A 9,931-nucleotide genomic window follows, 5' to 3' on the forward strand; every position below is an offset into this window, starting at 1 on the left:
TTGTCGCAGTTAGAGTTCCTAGAATCGCTAGGCACTGTCTGGCTGACAGTGAATCCGCACCTCTGGCCCATCCGACTCTTTGTATGATCGTCTCTATTTTCTCCTGCGGCATCCGGACCGCATTGCGCACCGTGTCTATCTCTGCACCCAGGAAGATTAACGTCTGTGATGGAGTTAGTTTGCTTTTCTTCCAGTTCACTAACCACCCGAACTGTTCCAGGGTGTCTAGTAAGATCTTCTTGTGCAATATCAGTTCTTGTTTGGATTGCGCTATTAGGAGAATATCGTCCAGATAATGGTGTAACCGAAGTTGCTTTTGCCTGAGGAATGCTATTAGCGTCACCAAAACCTTTGAAAAGGTTCTGGGAGCCATGCAAATGCCGAACGGGAGCACCCTGAATTGGAAATGCTCCTCGCCAACTGCAAAACGGAGATATTTTTGGAATCTTGTGTGAATAGGGATGTGGAGGTATGCATCGGAAAGGTCTACCGATATTAACCAATCTCCTAATTGTATTGATGGAATTATGCTTTGTAGTGTCTCCATCTTGAAACTGTCCTGGCGTATATGTATATTCAGCGATCTTAGGTCCAGTACTGGGCGTAACTCTCCCGATTTCTTGGTGACGAAGAATAGGGGTGAGTATAGGCCTTTGAATCTCTCTTCCTCCTCTACCCTTACTATTGCCCTCTTCTGGATCAGTTTGCCGATATACTGGGTAAGAATCTCTCTTCTCTGTTGTGATCTGGGTATTTCTGTTCTAATGAAGTGACCCTGGGGTGGCTGAGATTTGAAGTTCCATGTGTGCCCTCTGTGCAGTGTGTGTATTACCCACTGGTCCTCTATATTTTCCACCTATAGATGATAGTAATTGTGGAGCCTTCCACCCACGGGTTCCAACCGGGCGGGCGAGTTTTCAGAAGGACTTGGCACCCTGAGTTGAGTTTCCTGAATTGCGCTGCTTGTTAAGCTTTGATAATGCCGACTGTGCAGACTGCCATGGCCTGCGAAAGGACTGACTATTCCTCGTAGACCTGTAGTCTCTGGATCTGAACTGGAACTGCCTTTTTCCTCCTGGGTGAGGTGTTCTCTGCTTCCTATCCTGAGGGAGCAATCCAGACTTACCTCCAGAGACCCTAGATATCGCCGTGTCCAACTTAGCTCCGAATAGATTAGCGCCGTCAAAAGGTATCTTACACCACCCAGCCTTAGAATTGGGATCTGCATTCCAAGGCCTCAACCACAGGGCATGTTTTGCTGTCACAGTATTCTGAATACCCCTAGCGGTGCAACGAATAACATCAAAAGCTGCCTCACCGACAAAATCCGCGGCTAAGCGGAACTCATCTAAGGCCGAAAGGAGGGTCTTGCGGTCTACGTCTGCCTGGATTGCTCCCTCTAGATTATCAGTCCATGCTCTAATAGCACGGGATACTGAAGGTAGGGCGATTGCTGGCTTACAAGCTGCCCCTATGTTAATGTGTGCCCTCCTTAACTCTGAGTCCATCTTTCTATCCAATGTATCCTTAAAAGAAACGGAGTCCTCCAATATAGTATAATAGAGCAAGTATTCATCTACTTATATATGTGTTTTTTTTCTGAGATAATATGGCTGACAGCTCCTCAAACATATGGGGCATGCTGGGTGCGGTGTGGTGCCATGCTGAGCACTGTGGTATGACTATGGGGCATGCTGGGTGTTGTGGTGACATGCTGGAAGTTGTGGTGCCTGGAGCCTCCATAGGGAGCATGCATCGTTGTGTGTGTCCTCACTGTTCCTCTCCCTGAGCCCCCAGCAGAGTAGCACAGCAGGAGGAAATACTCATCTCCTCCATCCACTCTCCAAGCCTGGAGACATCCTCTGTAGCCTGCGACTCTCCCCCTAGCATCCGAGAATCAGATGCTAGGAGCTCTACTGACTGATTCATTCTCAGACACTAGGGGGAGAAGCCCAGAAGAGCTATTGCAGAATCAGGAGACCAAGCAGCCATAGGCGAGTACTGCTACCTGCTGCCCGACTCTGCCTGGGTGACATCCAGGGCATGTGCCACTGATCTTTGGGGCTAGCAATACCCCTGATGACGGGACTCATGCAGACAGAACTTATGTTTACCTGTGGCCTGCACTCAGGAGTGCTTCTTAAGCCTTGTACACACCCAGTCTTTAGCAGAGACTGTCTCTTCCATCTAGCTTGCATACAGCTGCCCCCCAGACGTTGTCTAGTTTAGTGTGCCAGCAAGTTGAATCTCGAAGCGACATAGATAGAATGACAAACAAGTGCATCACTTACCCGGGGTGTACTCAGGGCTGGGTCAGGGCAGAGGCTGGGGAGGAACCAGCCTCTGGGTGCACAGCCCTGAGGGCGAACCTGTACCCCCACTATATTAACTATAGTGAGGGTGGGTTATATTGCTGTCCTGTTCTATTATTTGTTATCCTTAATTAGCCTACTAAGCCTATGTGTGAAGATAAAGAAGAAAAAAGGGGGAAGTTAATTAAATATGTCAGCCTCCATATTCCTCTAACTTCAGGTGTGCTTTAAGTCAGAAAAGGTTCATATATATTTGAAATTTAGGTGGCCCAATACAGTTGTTCATAGATGGGTAAGATCCATTCAAATGCTGACAAATGACAAATATATCCCACTTGTTCTCCCCTCTCCCTGAAGCAGGTAATTGAGCACATAGCATGCCTGGTAAATTGGGCGCCCCCATAGCCATCAAGGTAATTTGAGTGCTAGGCTTGTGGCAGGGAATGTGGTGGTGACTGAAGATACAGATAGCTGCAGTGTTGTGGTAATGAGCGCTTGGCTAAAGTACAGCCAAGTGCCCTACGGCTTCTGTGGTTTGGATTACAATAATGGGCACTCGGCTATACTATAGCCAAGTACCAGGAAGTTAGATGGGTGCCGGAAATAGCGATGGGCACTTGGCAATAGTATAGCCAATCACCAGCAATGCAGGATATTGGAGGAGGCAGTGGTAGGGGTAAGTAACCGGCCTCTAGGGGGTTGGTTTCACAATAGCTGAACCCCACCTTGGCTGTAGATTAGTGTTAGGGAGGTGTGTGTAAGTGTGTGTGGGGGTAGTGTTAGGAGAAGCAGAAGGCAAACTTTTGTTAGGAGAAGGCGATAGAAGAAGATCGGTACCATTACCAGTACTCTACTATATGCATTATGCCATGTGCACCCTGAGATACAAAAGTGACATAAATGTCTGATTGATAAGAGATTACAGTTCACGGTATATATGTTAGCTTCTTTTAATATTGGATGTTCTATGATAGTTCATTACAACACTGGCAGTTATAATTCAAAATAACACATTCATTCATTCTCATTAAAAACTGGCTATGAGATATTTCTAATCATAACACTCTCATGCAGGGGCGTAGCTAGAAATGACTGGGCCCCATAGCAAAAAAAATGTATGCCCCCCCCCCCCACACACACACACACAACCTTCCAACCCCACGGACCTCGGACCTCCCACTCAAACATTTTGTGGGGAAATCTGATTTCCCCACAAAATGCAACCAGATTGTCTGCAGATTTCCCTACAATATGCAACCAGATTGTCAGCAGATTTCCCCACAAAATGCAACCAGATTGTTGGCAGATTTCCCAACAAAATGCAACCAGATTATCTGCAGATTTCCACACAATATGCAACCAGGTTGTCGGCAGATTTCCCCACAAAATGCAACCAGATTTTTTGCATATTTCCCCACAAAATGCAACCAGATTGTCGGCAGATTTCCCTACAATATGCAACCAGATTGTCGGCAGGTTTCCCAACAGAATGCAACCAGATTGGTGGATTGGTGGCAGATTTCCTAACAGAATGCAACCAGATTGAAGGCAGATTTCCCAAAGAAATGCAACCAGATTGGCGGCAGATTTCCCCAAAAAATGCAACCATATTGGCGGCAGATTTCCCCACAAAATGCAACCAGATTGTCGGCAGATTTCCCCACAAATTGCAATCAGATTAAACATACATATATCCAGGCACATCGCCTCTAGTTAGGACATTAAATAAATTATTAGGGAAAGGGAGGTGCTGAAAGGGGTGCGGCTAGAAAACAGCAAAAATCTATTAACCCTCCGCACACTCACATGCAAATGCCCAAACAATTGCATTCACAGATTCACTCATCCAGGCACAACTGTTATCCCTACAGCTAAATTAAAAGCCAGGGTTTTAGTTCACAGAAGAATGCATTCTTATGCTTAATCACCTATACTGCGCAGAAGTACCCAGGTAAACATAGGTGTCCTAACTCTGGCCCTGTAACATGCATAGTGCAGACATGCAAACACATTCATTGCATCAAACCTATCAATGGACTAGGAGCACACATCCTAACTTCCTCTCCTGGGAAAGACAGTGCATCAGATTGTCGCAATCAGATTGTCGCCAAATTTCCCCACAAAATGCAATCAGATTGTCACCAGGTTTCCCCACAAAATGCAGTATATGTAGTTAGGTCTATAGTGGGCTAAGATTAATTACCTGGAGGGAGGGTGGTTGGGCAGGCTGGCACACTATTTGCGGTGCAATCACTTCACTGGGTAGGCAGTTAGGTAGCTGGGTGGGAGGGTAGGCAGATAGGTAGATGGGTGGGCAGTTAGGTAGCCGGGTGGGAAGTTAGGTAGCCGGTGGGAAGTTAGGTAGCTGGGTGGCAGGGTAGGCAGTTGGGTAGAAGGGTGGGCAGTTAGGTAGCCGGGTGGGCAGTTAGGTAGCTGGGTGGCAGGGTAGGGAGATAGGTAGCCAGGTGGGAGGGTGGGCAGTTAGGTAGCCGGGTGGGCAGTTAGGTAGCTGGGTGGCAGGGTAGGCAGATAGGTAGCCAGGTGGGCAGCTAGGTAGCTGGGTGGCAGGGTAGGCAGATAGGTAGCAGGGTAGGCAGATAGGTAGCTGGGTGGCAGGGTAGGCAGTTAGGTAGCTGGGTGGCAGGGTGGGCAGTTAGGTAGCCGGGTGGGAGGGTGGGCAGTTAGGTAGCCGGGTGGGAGGGTGGGCAGTTAGGTATCCAGGTGGGAGGGTGGGCAGTTAGGTAGCCGGGTGGGAAGTTAGGTAGCTGGGTGGCAGGGTAGGTGGATAGGTAGCCAGGTGGGCAGCTGGGTGGCAGGGTAGGCAGTTAGGTAGCCGGGTGGGAGGGTAGGTAGCTGAGTAGTTAGTGGGGTAGGGGCCCGACTCCTATCCCCCCTGCCTCACCTGGGGTCCCCCCTCCTTCCATCAGCGGCGAGAGAGCAGCATATACAGGAAGCTCCGGCGGGGTAATCAGCTGCTAGAAGTTCAGCTGCCTCCCGGGCTACGGTGTCTCCTCTCTGTATTGCTGCTCGCAATAAACCAGGAAGCGGTGCGAGCAGCAATACAGAGGAGACAGCGTAGCCCGGAGGCAGCTGAACCTCTAGCAGCTGATTACCCCGTCGGAGCTTCCTGTATGTGCCGCACCTCCCGCCGCTGATAAAAGGAGGGGGGACCCCAGGTGAGGCGGGGGGGGGGGGGGGGGGTAGCCGCCGAGGTGAGGGAGGGGGTCCCCGGCCGGCAGCAAAAAAAAAAAGTAAACAACAACGCTATGGCTGCTATCCCCATTGCTACGCCACTGCTCTCATGGAGGATTGACCATGAGAATGGTGCCATCTACAATGAGAACCATAATATTTTCATGGAAGACTGACCATGAGAATTTTTGCTATCTACAACACTAGTCAAAATATGAGAGGATGTGCAAGTTCTCACATAAACAAAAAATAGTCAGACGCTTCTAAAGCATGTTGTGATCACGCAGTCATGTGTCTAGTCTGCACAGGCGCACTAATAAAAGCACATGGTGATCACGCACCCTTATCTGCACAGGTGCATGGATGAAACATGTTCTACGCCTGCGCAGACATTGAATTCCATCTATATAAAGGAGGGAAAATACTTTCGAGTTGGGACTCTTGAAGAACAAGCAGACATGCCGTCCGTTTGTGTTGCCAGCCAGGTATTTTCCCCTCCGAGGTCGCTGAGGTCCCCTGATCTTCTCTGGGTGATGTTACAATACTTGGTAAGAATATTGGTACTCACTAATTACTCAAATACAATTTAACTATGATTCTGCAAGCCTAGATAATTATTATAACAGGATTGTAGTTCAATAATTATTATTATTGAACCTTTCCTCGTGTTTTGCTGCAATTCATTTTACCCACTACGGTGGTGAGCGAAGTTAGAGGGTTTAAAAACCCTCCCCGTGAGGCAAAACATAAATTGGCGCTGCGAGCAGTCCTTTCTTTTAAAAATCACTTTGAACCTCTTGAATTGACTTGATATTTCACTTGGTGGTTCCCCTGTGCACCGGGAGCTCAAAATTTAAGAAAAGTCAGAAAAGGGTTCAAATGTGAATATCTCTGTAATGGTTATCGTTATGGCAAAAATTCCAACAGGGATGTAATGGTTAGTCTTATTTGCACCTGTTGGCATTTTGCCAAAAGTTTGAAAGTTGAATATCTTGAGAACTGACGTGGTATTTCAATATTGTTTAGTTAATAATTTGCAGTTTGCCAAGGGTCACCTCTGGGTAAAACCCCACCCACTTGGCAGATTGCCAAAAATTTTAAAATTGATTGGTAGATTCAGGCTCTGTCCCAGGGTAGGCTGAGCGTGTCCATTGGTGTGGGCACTTGGTTATTGGTCCTGGTCTACAGTTAGCATGTACTGTGAGTGAACCGCTTGAGGGCGAAACTAGGACTGTGATACCAGGCCAAAGCTTCCTTAAATGCTCTTTGGGATGTCAGTGAAAGCAGCCCTATTGCACGGGCCACTGGGAGAACCTTAGAGACGGGGAGTGGAGGAGCGAGAGGAGACGGTCCTAGTGCCTACCGAAAGGTGAGAGAAACAACTGGTCAAGTAGCAGTACACAAGGCCTTGTGAGCTACCCCTTGTCACAGGGCCCCTAGTGGCCGGACCGCAAAAGGCCTTCCAATCGGTTTCAGCACACAGACCATGCAAGCTGTGGTCACAATCAGTTCGCAGAAACCGCTGGAATTTTGGCAGCAGACCGACTAGAAGGGAGCCTGTGAGTTACGGTAATTACAAATTACACACTATTTCAGGGTATAAATGCCACCACCTCTGTTATCATGGGACAGAGGCACCCACTGACTGGCTGAGCCTAGACCTGCAAATAAAAACAGTGAGGGCTCGTTCCCACTATCGCGAATCCGCATGCGTCCAATGCATGCGGATTCGCACATGTAATGCAAGTGGATGGGCCTGTTTCCACTGTAGCGTTGTTGAGGTGTGTTTTTTTCAGCGGTAAAAAAACGCACAAAAGAGCCAACGAATTCGCCTGCGAGTGGAATGCATGCGAATCGCCGCTAATGTATTTAATAGTAAAAACGCATGCGTTTGTTACATGCGTTTTTACCCGCGATTTCGCGTGCGATTTCGCACCTTTTTCAATTTTATTTTGCCCTGGCAGTGTCATGGTTAATTTCGCATGGCACCCTGCCATGCGAAATCGCACGCGAAATCGCGGGTAAAAACGCATGTGGAAACGCATCCGCATGCGTTTTTACAAGCGTCGGAATGCCGGCGGAATCGCGTCGCAACAGTGGAAACAAGCCCTGAAACACACTCTATTCTGTCTAGCTAGCGAAAATAGTAGCGACTCTTCAGAGACCAGGTTCAGTTTGTGCGTATGAATAGCAGGGTAGCTGAATAAACAGAATGACTTTAGCGTCGTTTTATTAAAATGCAATATAAATAATTAATATATACAGAAAATCATTAAAATCAACAATTATAGAAACATTAACCAGTTCGGCCTATCTGGACGAGCTTCCTCGTCCAGATAGGCACTGCTGCTTTCCCTGCGTGGTGCGCACGATCGGGCGCGCGCCCGCCGCTAGCACCCCGATCAGTGAATGGGAATATAATTCCCATTCACCGATCTAACTTCCCCGCAGAAATACCGACGCTTTCTATCCAGAGAGCGTGGTATTTCTGCCCCCCAGGAAACAACTCCCCTGCATTTAAGTTCCTGGATGCGACATCGTTCGCATTCAGGACTTTTCTCACTGTGGCCATCTTGTGGCCAAATAGTAAACTGCACCCACACACAGTTTTAATTAAAGAATTACATTCTCTTACATTTAAAATTAGCAATTTCCCTCCCACACCAAAAATTACCCACATACACTTTTGGTTAAAAAATAAATAAAAAAAAATACAATAAAAAATAATAATAAATATAATAAAAATAAATAATAAATATAAGCTTATAAATAGTGATGGACGCAAATTGAAAAAATGCACCTTTATTTCTAAATGAAATATCGGCACCATAAATTGTGATAGGGACATTGTTTAAACGGTGTAATACCAAAATATAAATTTATTAATTGCTTAACTACAGATCATCCCATAAATACCCACAATGTAATTGCATAAATCCCAAACAATTAAAACCAACAAATGCGGAGCATCAATAGCTATATGCATGTGACCACACTGTGATGATGCTTATATTGGATATAGCTATCCTGGCCAGGAAATACACCATACCATCAAAACAATCATCCGCGCAATCTCACTCTTTTCACACTTGTGCCTGAGCTGATCAAAGTGCCTGAGCTGATCCTTTTCCCCCACAGTATCAGGGGATATATTTGAAATATACAAGGACATCTATCTGTTTTTGAGAAGGGTAATTTTGAAGTTAACGTTTGGTGAGAGTAATCAAACGAATACTGATCCTCAGAATGGATATGAATGCCTACAGGCAAAGGAAAGAGAAGCTATGATAGCTCTCGAATCGCTCTTGAGTGAACAAATTGAGTGTAGTTGGGATTCCAACGAAAGTGAGAACAACATTGTCCCTGCCCCCTCCAGTCCCGCCGCCCCCCCTCCAATTACAAATTTACGTGCAAAATCAACATTTATGCCACCTTTATCGCAGAATAAAAATGTGAATGTGTTTTTGAATACGATTGAACAAGAGCTGTGGAATTTAAAACTTTTCCCGTCTCAAGGGGATAACAATTTAACTTTACAAGAAAGAATAGCGTTGAAAGAATTGCAAAAAGCCCCAAAGCTAGTCATTAAGCCTAGTGATAAAGGGGGGAATGTTGTTCTCATGGACGAGGATGATTATGTGAAAGAAATTTTAAGACAGTTAAACGATGAAAATACGTATCGAAAACTTCGTGAAAACCCCTTTCCTGCAATTAAGAATCAGGTTAATAGCTTAATTGATGATGGATTACATGAGGGAATACTTACCACCAAAGAATGTGAATTCCTTACTGTAACTACGTATAATATTCCAACTATATATACTATTCCGAAAGTCCACAAGTCTATGTCCAGCCCACCCGGACGACCGATTGTGTCCGCGGTGGGTAGTCCCACCCAACGTTTAGGTCAGTATGTTGATAGGAAAACACGTCCATTGGTCCAGGCCTTGCCTTCTTATGTGCAGGACACACGGGATGTTTTGGGTGTCCTGGCCGGTTTTGAGGTGCCCCCGGGGTCCCTCCTTGTCGGGATCGATGTGGAGTCTCTCTACACGTCGATCCCACATGAGGAGGGCCTCCGGGCAATGTCCTTCTTCCTCCGCGAGTGGCATCCCTCCGCTTTGGCTCATAATGCCTTTATAGTTGAGGCGATGAGATTGATTCTAACGCGGAATTGCTTTACCTTTGATGGAGGTTATTATCAGCAATTACGAGGAACGTCGATGGGGGCGTCGTGTGCACCAGCCTATGCATGTCTGCATTTGGGACTCTGGGAGAGGGAACAAGTTTTCCCTACCCCGGAGTATGGTGCACACGTCGCCCTCTGGATTAGATTCATAGACGACGTCTTAATGGTGTGGAGGGGCACTGAGATTGAGTTGGAACAATTTGTGTCCAAACTCAATATCAATGAAAAGAATATTCGA

This window comes from Hyperolius riggenbachi, chromosome 10 (genome assembly GCF_040937935.1).
Source record: "Hyperolius riggenbachi isolate aHypRig1 chromosome 10, aHypRig1.pri, whole genome shotgun sequence".
Classification (NCBI taxonomy): Eukaryota; Metazoa; Chordata; class Amphibia; order Anura; family Hyperoliidae; genus Hyperolius; species Hyperolius riggenbachi.